The sequence below is a fragment of the Schistocerca cancellata genome, chromosome 1 (genome assembly GCF_023864275.1).
Source record: "Schistocerca cancellata isolate TAMUIC-IGC-003103 chromosome 1, iqSchCanc2.1, whole genome shotgun sequence".
NCBI classification, from domain to species: domain Eukaryota; kingdom Metazoa; phylum Arthropoda; class Insecta; order Orthoptera; family Acrididae; genus Schistocerca; species Schistocerca cancellata.
The window spans coordinates 231,487,003-231,498,139 of NC_064626.1; the positions used below are offsets into that span (position 1 = coordinate 231,487,003).

Consider the following 11,137-nt stretch of genomic DNA (forward strand, 5'->3'; position numbering starts at 1 on the left):
ACACCTCAGCCAAATTGTTACCACACTCACTGTTCACTCCACAGATCACATTACACCTGACATGGATTGATCCTGGACCAGCTTATATGCCAGATTATGGCATTGTCTTATCAAATGTTTCTGCCCAATGATTGACAGTAATGTTGCAGATTGACAGTAATGTTGCATCAGCTGTTCAGTTCCATAGTGACATCAGGTGGTGCCATTGAGTATACTGTTATGTAAGTGTAAGAATACTAACATTCTTGAAGAGATCTTGCACAGTTCATAGTTATGAACATACGATAAAATACAGAAAACCGAACTGTATAGCTGAGCATGTTACAGTGTCTCTTTCCCGGACACAGGGAGGGGTGTTGGCTTCAGATCGAATCCGCCTTACAAATCAAAATGGAGGCCAGTGTGCTGGCCAGTCTGGATCTGGTTTTTAAGTGATCTTCCATATCCATCTAGGTAAATACTGGATTGATTCCATGTCTAATCTCAGATACATGGTGCACAAACAGTGTCACATTTGGCTAGAAAATTACACTAGATGCAGACAGAAGGGATATTTGGATTCCTCCCTCTAGCAGTAGCTTCAAAATGTCCTTTAAAATGCCTTTGGGAGTCACAAACCCCTGTAAATGACATGGGTTGGTACTCGGTGAAACTAGAGAATCAATATGCTTGTCCTGGTCTGGTGTTGGCCAAATAACGAGCACCAGAAAGGAGGTCAGGAAAATTCATAAAGTTTATTTCTGTGGAATATTTACTTAGATCTATATTAGCTGTCTTTGGAGACAATAAAGTAAAATAAGATACATGTCTTAATATTCTTTTATGCATATCTGCTTAACAAGAAACTTCTGAGGACAAGATAAACTGGCTGTAAACCCTTAGTAGAATATGGGAGTGTAGAAGTCATTTTAGTTTATTACCCATGCATTTAAATCAGTAAAGAAAAATAGGTTAAATCTAGACATGAACTTAGTACAGTTAGTGGAGACAAACAGTTTGAAATATCAGATACTGAATTAATGGGGGTAGTTAACAGGAAGAAATTAATCATTTTGTGAATGTATCAGTCACCCAGTTGGTAATGTGGATGCTTTTTTGGTAAATTAACGTAAATTCTAGATGAAGTCTCACCTACAAAATTAACATTATTTTGTCACAAACATGAATATCAGCAATGAAGCTAGCTGCAACTTGTAATGTGACTCATCTGTAAATTCATTGACAGCCTTTGTAGGTCATTGGTGAGTATCTGTCTTGTGGCTGCTGCCCATAATCTGATTTTCTACCACTTTTTGAAATGATGTTCACAATACAGCATGAGTTAATATGATACATTTCCGCATTTAGTAACACTCATACTCACTCAATGAGCAGCTTAGTTTATAATGTGTCATACTGAGTAATAATTACAAGTAAGCACATTCACTCAACAACAAACTATTTTTACATGGCAATATTTTATACTACTCAACCACAAGCAAGTTCTCGGTTTATCACTATGCATATAAAACATTAACGGCCTTGCCACAGTGGATACACCGGTTCCCGTCCGATCACCGAAGTTAAGCGCTGTCGGGCGTGGCCGGCACTTGGATGGGTCACCATCCGGGCCGCCATGTGCTGTTGCCATTTTTCCGGGTTCACTCAGCCTCGTGATGCTAATTGAGGAGCTACTCGACCGAATGGTAGCGGCTCCGGTCAAAGAAAACCATCGTAACGACCGGAAGAGCGGTGTGCTGACCACACGCCCCTCCTATCCGCATCCTCATCTGAGGATGACACGGCGGTCGGATGGTCCCGATGGGCCACTTGTGGCCTGATGACGGAGTGCTTTTTATATAAAACATTAACTATACACTGTTGGCAAGGTTAATACCTCTTGCCAGTTCAAAGGACTTTACAAAAACATTTACACTGACATATAGATGTTAACACACTGATGGTGATTGTGAACTCTGAGATATATCTCCATGCTTTGATTACAGGACACTCACTCAATAATTGACTCTCATAGTTACTTATAGATGTGCTTAGAGATAATTATTAAACATTGTTATTAAATTCTAGTTTGTAATGAGAACAATGTTGAAAGTAGGTGCAAATGCATTTCAGAAAAACAATAATTTGGTTTATCTCCACGATTGATTACCACAAAAATAATAAAGTTCACTAGTCTGTTTAATTAACACCATGTACACCTCTGCTGGGATTTACCGATATTTGTGCAATATTTGTAGGTTCATAATTTTCTCAATTTTGTTAATTTTTTTAATCAAACCATTATTCAGTTAACCAAATGCAAATTTCAGTTAAAAGATTTACGGTAGCAAAATTATTCCATCATTTGTTGGAATTACACAATCTTAAATACCAAAATAGCAAGAGTATCTTATGGGAGGTAAATTATAATTACAAATATCTTTTTAAATAGTTGGCTTTTGGAAAACAGGAAATGTTTACTGAAAAGAGTAACTGAAGGGGTTTGAATGAGGTACATTATTTTACAAACCATTAATTATCTGCCCAACTGTTTTGGAAGAATTTAAATGTTTAATAATTCTTCAAATAAATTGTTTTTAAATAAACTAACTATTCCTTTGCAGTTAAATATCATGACGGTTGTTGGTGAACTATAATGTTATATGAATAAGACATGGAACAAGAAATTAATCATTTTACATGACTATAGCATATGTACAAGAGTTGTATCAAAAGTAAGGTTCCCATAATTTGTACATCGTTGAAAAGCTTACTCTTTTGTCTATTTTTCAACATAGTCTCCATTTTTTTTACACACTTTTGAAGACAGTGCTCCATCTTTTGTATTCCTAAGTCAAAGAAGTCTCCCGCCGACCCGTTGAGGAAGTGTGTGACCTCTGCTTGGACTTCATCATCGGTCTTGAAGCGTTTTCTACCTAAGTATTTCTTTAGCTTGGGGAAGAGGTGACAATCACTGGGGGCTAGGTCCAGGCTGTACAGGGGATGGGGCATAACAGTCCACCCAAATTTCTTCAAAAGCTCCTGTGTTTGATGAGCAATGTGGGGCCGAGCATTGTCGTGAAGACGCACTACTCCCTCCATCAGTCGCCCTCTCCGCCAATTCTGGATGGCTCGCCGGAGTTTGGTCAATGTTTCACAATTTCTGTCTAAGTTTATTGTTGTCCCAGGTTGCATGAAATCAATGAGGAGTACCCCCTTCTGATCCCAAAACACAGTCACCATAACCCTTCCTGCCGACTGCGTTTGTTTGAATTTCTTTTGTGGCAGTGAACTGGAGTCACACACTGACGAGACTGTTGTTTTATTTCGGGGCTGTAAGAAACACCCATGTTTCATCTCCCATGAAGATAGAGTCCAACAACTTCTCCTCGTTGCCTCCCCCCCTCACACTGTTGAAGAAACTTGCGAGCACAGTCAAGGCATTGCTCCTTGTGTCCGTCAGTCAACATCTGGAGGACCCAGTGAGCACACACCTTGTGATAACACAACGTTTCTGTTAAAGTTCTTTCAGTTGTGCTGTGGTAAGCTTCAGGAATGTGTTCAATAAGTTCATGGACAGTGACCCTCTAATCATTGAGCAGCTCACTGTTGATCTTCTGGACAATCACATTCAAAACTGGTAGTCTTCCACTCCATTCTTTACCATGAATTTCCATGCAACCCTCAGCAAAAGCCCTGCACCATTTGCAGATGTGCTGAACAGATATACAATCTTCACCATAAACCTCCGTCAGGTGCCAATGAATCTCCATGGGCGGTAACTCCCTTGCGTGGAGAAACCGGATTACTGCTCGAACCTTGCACTTGGTGGGAGCGGTGATCAGCACTTCCATCTCTGACAGCTGCCAAGCCAACACTGAGCGACATAGTGAATCACAGATGGGTGGGCTCAAGAGTGGGGGAACCAACACGCATGGCACTGTTGTTAGATTTAGCCTAGCATCTTCTCTTGACGCTGTTGCTCATTGGGAACCTTACTTTTGGTACAACCCTCGTATTATGTACATATACATAATGAAAAAAATTATAAACATTAGAAATAGAATTGTAGCAAGTGGAGCTAACTCATCCCCTTTCCACCTCACTATGTTTCAAGCATCATAAACTCCTTCACAGTTTCGGCATGTCCTTGGTGGTCAATGCTGCAACAAGAATGATTACAGTAACGTAACTGCAGTAATAATCAACCAAGTGGTCACAGATATGGACAGGCAAGGGAAAGAGTGATTTAGCTGTACAGATCTTGAACTCTCAGGCCATTTATTAAATACTGACAGTAAAGTCTGGTTTGGAAAAAAATCCGTCAAAATACAAAATTTTTCAAGAGAACTAGCAAATCCTAAAGTTTGAATGAAGGGAATAGAGAAACCAATGTAAATGCAGTTCTCTGCCTCATTTTAATTGGTACTTCAAAAGATGTTTCCAAAAGTACACATATTATTAGCAGTGTATCACACGAACAAATGGTTAACAGTATGTATTGGGACATACTCCCATACTCTTACATATGGTACCTCACTTCCAAGAAAAGGCTGATGATGAGCTGGATTTCTTCAACCACTATTATAGGTACATAAAGATTTGTAGATGGGTGTTAATTGCACAATCAAAATCATCAAATGACAAAGTCATATGCAGTGCAATGAGTAAAAGCAAAATATTCGAGGATCTCATTAAACAGAAAACAGGGAGAGAGACAAAAAATCATAATACTATACCGAAAAGGAAAAGGGAGGGTGATAAATTAATAAATGATCCACACCAATTCGCAAACTATCTGAATGACCTGTCCCCCACTTCCCCTTGCCCCCACCACCATGAACCATGGACCTTGCTGGTGCAGAGGATGGCTTGCATGTCTCAACAGCACAGACAGCCATGCTGTTGGTGCAATCACAATGCAGGGATACCTGAGGAGAGGCCAGACAAAAGTGCGGTTCCTGAAGAGGGGCAGCAGCTTTTTCAGCACTTGTAGGGACAATAGTCTGAATGATTGACTGATCTGGCAGCAGAGGATCACATGGCGCTGTTGTGCTGGTACTACAAATGCCATGATTTTACTATCTGAGAGCATGCAGCTCTACTGTATGGGTTAATAATGATGTCATCGTGATGAGCTACAGCCTGCACTAGCATTTGTAAAGACTATTGAATAAACAGGGACATAGAAAATTCAGGGGGAGTCTATACTACAGCACACACACAAAAAGATAAGCTAAGGGATTATATATGCAGGAAAGGGAAGCTAAACAGCAAGATATTTACTTAAGCTATGCTACTATGCACAATATTTACAAATTGAAGTATTAAAAGTGCATACACTAATTATACTTGATGGACGAGAAAAAGTCTTCTTGCTGCAGGTAAACAAGCGAATACAATATAAGAGGCAAACTGAAAAGATATCACGCCACACCTCTAATACACTTTATATTTCAGGCTTATAAGGTAATCAGAGATGCACACATGACAGTAAATAAGTTTTGTGATTGCACAACTGCACACTTAAGTGAATGAATACATGGTTGAATAAATGAAAAAGGTATTAATAGCCATCGATCCACAATACACTTATCTATGAAGATTTAATTTTAAGTTAGTATTAAGTTTTTTTCTTCCAGGGAACAATGCATTGACATGTCCTAAAGTGAGAAAAGATCAATGCTTGTACAGTGTCAGGTACCTTATAAACATAAGAAAGGACCACACCGCAAGTGAATATAGTTATAAGTTTATGATATCTATAAATGTGACAGTGTGAAAGTATGTGAAGAAGAAAACAATTGCATCACATCAAATATCATGATGCTGAACTAAGGTTGAGCACAACAAAATAATCAAGGGGTCGAAATCTAATTATTGTGAGTGTTGACTATCCATGAAAGCGTCAAACAACTGATTTATATTGAAATTTTTATGCACATTTGTTACTTATGTAAACATTGTTTTACCATCATTGTACATAATATATCATATTGATGATACAATTCTGTATACCTCAGCACATGATATGGTTATCCTTCATACAATGAGCATAACAAGTAAATATTGAGCTGCACTTTTAAACACTGAGTAAGTATTTGATATGATTGGTATCATCAGATTTGAATTGTGTTTATAAACAACAAACTATTTTGTTCTTGAGATCACAGTTAAATCTATTAATGAGAGGTAACCATGCACATTCATGCCTTTCCATGGAATCTTCTCAACCCTGTAGTGTGTAGATCCTTCCTGGAGAATGCTAGAGAGGTGAGGCCATACATAGTTATCTGATTGGCACATTGTATCTATTGTAGCAACTATTGTTAATTTCTTTGAGTCTTTTGAATTGAATAAATACACTGCGACAAGAATTCATTGTAAATTGAAATGAAATGTATATCAATTTATGCTATAAATGAAAACAGAATCTACTATTGTGTGAATGTTATATGAAGAATGTTATCCAAAAGAGAGTGAAATGTGTACTCATATAACTGGACTTTCATAATGTAACAAAAATGAAAACAAAATGACAAGCAGTGACACTGTACATACAAAGGGGAGAGAATATGTTACAGACTATAATGTGTATAAGTGATGATAATTGCATGTCAGCCAATCAATGGGATAAGGGTAATTTGTAATTGTATTTGTATTTTATTATGTTAAGTGTATAGTATGCAGAAAAGACACTAGAGAAACTTTATGTAATGCAACTGTATAAAAGAAGCTAAAAAAAAGCACAAAAACATACAAAACATTGCTGCAAAGTGTTAAGTGTGCATGTGATAAAACAATACGTGGGTGTGCATGTGATAAACTAAAAATGGCAATACTTTGTGTAAAATGAATTTTCTGTGCTCGATAATGTCGTAAAAGTGGCAAGGAACTTACCTCGTTGATGGTTGTTGGATGTACGGCTGGTGTACCGACTGAATAACTGAGAGCGACGAGGTGAAATAAATTCCTCGGGCCACTGATATGGAAACCCGTTTTCACCGCATTGAAGATTTCACAAAGGATCACGCTACTGAACATGAGCTTCACAAATCTGTGCAGCAAAAGCTACTATAAATGCATCACATGGACACTCTGGCCTTCTACTAAACATATGAGTGTGAACTGGGACGATAACGGACGTTGCGCTGTGCGCGCATGCTTCACAAGCTAAACCCTGTGCAGATGTTGACTGACAACAATGGGACTATGCAGTTACGCAAGTGCTTTGTCAGGAGAGAAAACATATATATCCATGTGTTAAAAGAAGCTGACTTGCCCATATAAATTGATAACCACTTAGGGTAACTCCAGTGGCCAAAAATAAAGGCTATGCCCATATCGGCCAGGATTATCAACCCTCAGTAACAAAAATAAGCTCACACACTGTGAACCTCCGTATGACATCAGAGCACAGTGTGTGTGTGCGTGGGGGGGGGGGGGGGGGGGCAGTTGTGTTTAATCCTATTATTTTTTCATTCTTTTATTTTTATACATATAAGCTATATGTAAACTGAATGGGATATACACAAAGCCAAAGGTAAATCAACGAGTTGTTTTGTAGCAAGGATAATGTTTTGATACATCTACATGAAAAAAAAGAAGAAATATGTTCTTCAATTTATTAATTCCTGTATCTTCGCCTGTTTGTTTCTATAAGTGGTAGCATGTGGACGAATGCATGGATCCGTCATTATTAAACAATGTGTATCTCAACCGTACATTAAAACTGTTATAAAAAGTAATTAGAAAGGTAAAATTAATTCACATATGTGAGATGTGCATCCCTGTCTGTTCATCATTTCACCCGCCACCAAGATCCTGCATCAGGAGGTTTGGAGCAGACAAGAGGAATTTGCGCAAGCAGCGGAGGAGCAATCCTGCATCAGCATTGGTATAATCAAGACCATGCACAATGAAATTAATTTGAAGCAGTATATAATGCAAATTATGAATATTGACCTTTAATATGTTGATATTGAAGGTGTGTTGATATTGGTACCAGTTAAAGTCACCCAGGATTGTGTACAGATTCAGAAATTACCTTCCAATTTGTTTCCCATCAATTTTTTCCCAATTATTCAAGCAGCAATTATTGATTAATTTCCATTATCTCCCCACACTTATATGCTACCATGCATTGTTTACAACTGGGCTAAGCGCAAGGCAAAGTGTGGAATTTAGAGTATCATTATCTTTAGACACATAAAAGTTAAATTCTTCCTTGTTACAACCACTCATCTTATCGTTTACACATTTGACACATAAGAAAAAACACAAACAAAAATTTTTGTTATCAACTAACAACATAAATTCTGGATTGTGGCTTTCCAGCATCCTAAATCTAATATTATTATACATATATACAACTTTGAGGGTATACAGCCCTTCTTCAATGTTTACATAGGTTCTCAAGCCTTTGTGTGGGTAAAGACCTCATTATATCTGATGAAGCAAGTGTCGATCAAGCTTGTGCCCCCACTCTCCTCCCATGTCCCAGAATGGGGGCTTACCATGACCAGTTCAAGTTTTCCGTTGTCACGGAGGCATCTGTCTCTGGGTTTGGTGTAACTTCTACTATATGGACTGTTGGTGTTTGATTACACCAATTAGTATACTGTGAGGCTCTTGACTGAAATTCTCTTTGCTTTTGTGCATTATTTGGCATATGTGCATTACTTTGCTAGCCAAATTCTGCTGTCTGTGGATTATTCAGCTGTCTGGTATTGTTTTGTGTTTGCCAAGCGATCGGCTGATTATTGCTGGTAACTTGTATCTGTACTTATTGTACAGGCTGGTGATGTGCTACTTGCCCATTGTAGTTGTTCTTGTTCAGTTTTTGCCCATTTCTTTTATATCTGCCCTTAAATTTACAGCTTTCTTCTATGCCATTGTGATTACCATTACTGTTACCATAGGTCTGTGAGGAGTAAGGTTTCCACCTGTGTTGTACTACGAATCTGTTGTTCACTTGTTGGTCTGTAAATCTCTGTGGCACTATCTGCATATTAACAGGCTTGGGTTGTACTCATCTCTCTATGTACATCAAATCTATTGAGTCCAGTACAGATAGAAAGTATTCAGCATCATGTTCCAGAATGGTAATGAGTTTTTCCCTAATGTGGGCAGGATGATGACTCTTCAAAATTTTCATCATGTCTGCTTGAGATACTGGGTTGGTCCAGTATCTGGTTTTATTCAAATATTTTTCAGAATACCCCTTAAGCTTCCGTGTTTGCAATTGAGCTATGGAGTTCGGTTGAATATTTCATGTCTGAGCCTCTCTTGTATGGCCTGAAACCAATACTTAGCCAGAAATGCTCTCTCAAACTGTTCATAGTAGTGGAAATATCCACCATGTCTGTAGCCCATAGCAGAAAGTCACCTTGTGTGTATCCAACAACAGATCTAATTTTCTGGGCTTCAGTCCAGGTATGAGGTAAAACATTTTGAAATGCTCTGGTAAAGACCATGGGGTTTGTTCTTTTCCCTTCAGGGGTAAATACCAGAAATTGTCAATGCCTAAGTAACCACTCATCTGCAAGTAATGTTGACAAACATGCCGCACTGCCCATGACTGGTGTGTTTATGTTAACTTGTGGCGTACTGCATGGCAATTGCACTTGCTCAACAGGTACAGCTGCCGGCAAGTGTTGCTGCATTTTCAAACCTTCACTATTTTCCTTCGATGGGCTAGGCATATTATGTGGGTAACCAGTGAAAGTATCATCCGCCCCCAGTAGCTAAATGGTCAGCGTGACAGATTGTCAATCCTCTGGGCCTGTGTTCGATTCCCAGATGGGTCGGGGAAATTTCTCCGCCCAGGCACTGGGTGTTGTGCTGTCCTCATCATCATCATCATCATCGACTGCAGGTCACCGAAGTGGCGTCAAATTGAAAGACTGGTACCTGGCGAACGGTCTGCCTAATGGAGGGCTCTAGCCATACAAATAAATAAATAAAATAAAGTGAAAGTATCTAACTTCTCTAAAAGCATGGATTTGTTTTCTGTCAAAAGTTGTTTTTTTGAATGTCAGTAGTTTTAGCAATACTGCCTCAAAACCTTTCCTCTGCTTCCCTTAAACCTAAATCTATTTTAGTTAGAAATTGACTTTCTTTCTCTTTTAGGGAATCTACATCTGCATACTGTATCGACATAAATTTTGCACTCTGCTTCTACCTTCTCAGCATGGGTGCTGCTCCTATCCAGCATCCCAGCTTCAGCTTTTCAGTTATTTCCTTTACATCTGCACATATCTTACCTCTCTGTTTTTTAGCAAATCTTGGCTCTAAACCTAACTGATCCACTCTTAGAGAGTTAACTTTTGTACTTTTGTAGATGAGTTTTTGCACACGTCTTGCAGCTCACTGACTTTGCCTGTCACAATTTTTACTGACATATCCACTTCGGATTGCATCTTCTGAATTTGAGAATATGCTTCACTTAGGTTTTGTAACTGACCTGCAAGTTGTTCCTGTTTATCATGTATGAATGATACTCTTTCTGTTAACGTATTTATATTGCATGATAAGTCAGTAATTATTTCTTGTTTTAGTTGTTTACTTAGCTCTTTCAACTTCCCAGATAGTTCATCCAATAGTTCAGTGCATATAGTTTTGCTCACCTCACTGAACTGTTGACTAGTATTATTCTTGAAATCATTAAATGCCTGATTTTGGAGTGTACACTGTTCCCATCTATTTTCCTGATGTTTTGTGAACTGCTGTGTCATATCCTTAAGTTGTTGTGCTACACTTGCCTGAAATTCCTGTTGTTTTGTAAACTGTTGTGTTACACTTTCCTGAAATTCCTGTTGTTTTGCAAACTGTTGTTTATTAGTTGCATGAGTTGTGTCAAATTGTGTATGTCTCTAGAATTTACATTGTTTTTACGAACTGTTTCCTGTTCTTGCACTCGTGGGGGACTGAGAAATTGTTTCATAAAGTGTCATAAAAGTGACATCATGATTAGTTATATTTCCTGTGCCATTGCTTTTTGATAGTGGGTCACCAACCTCATTGTTTTGGTTGCCATCGGCCAGTTCACGGGTTGCCGCATTACCTTCAACTGTTGCCAAACTCGGATTTCCGACATCTTGGCATACTACATTTTGTAATGAATTTTCATCAATGGCCATTTCCTTTGACTCCATTG

At 38.5% G+C, this 11,137-nt stretch overlaps 1 pseudogene; it reads left to right on the top strand.

The window, feature by feature from the left end:
• The first annotated feature begins 1,511 nt into the window (after positions 1 to 1,511).
• LOC126104832 (5S ribosomal RNA) lies at positions 1,512 to 1,629 on the top strand (annotated as a pseudogene).
• Positions 1,630 to 11,137: the final 9,508 nt, after the last annotated feature.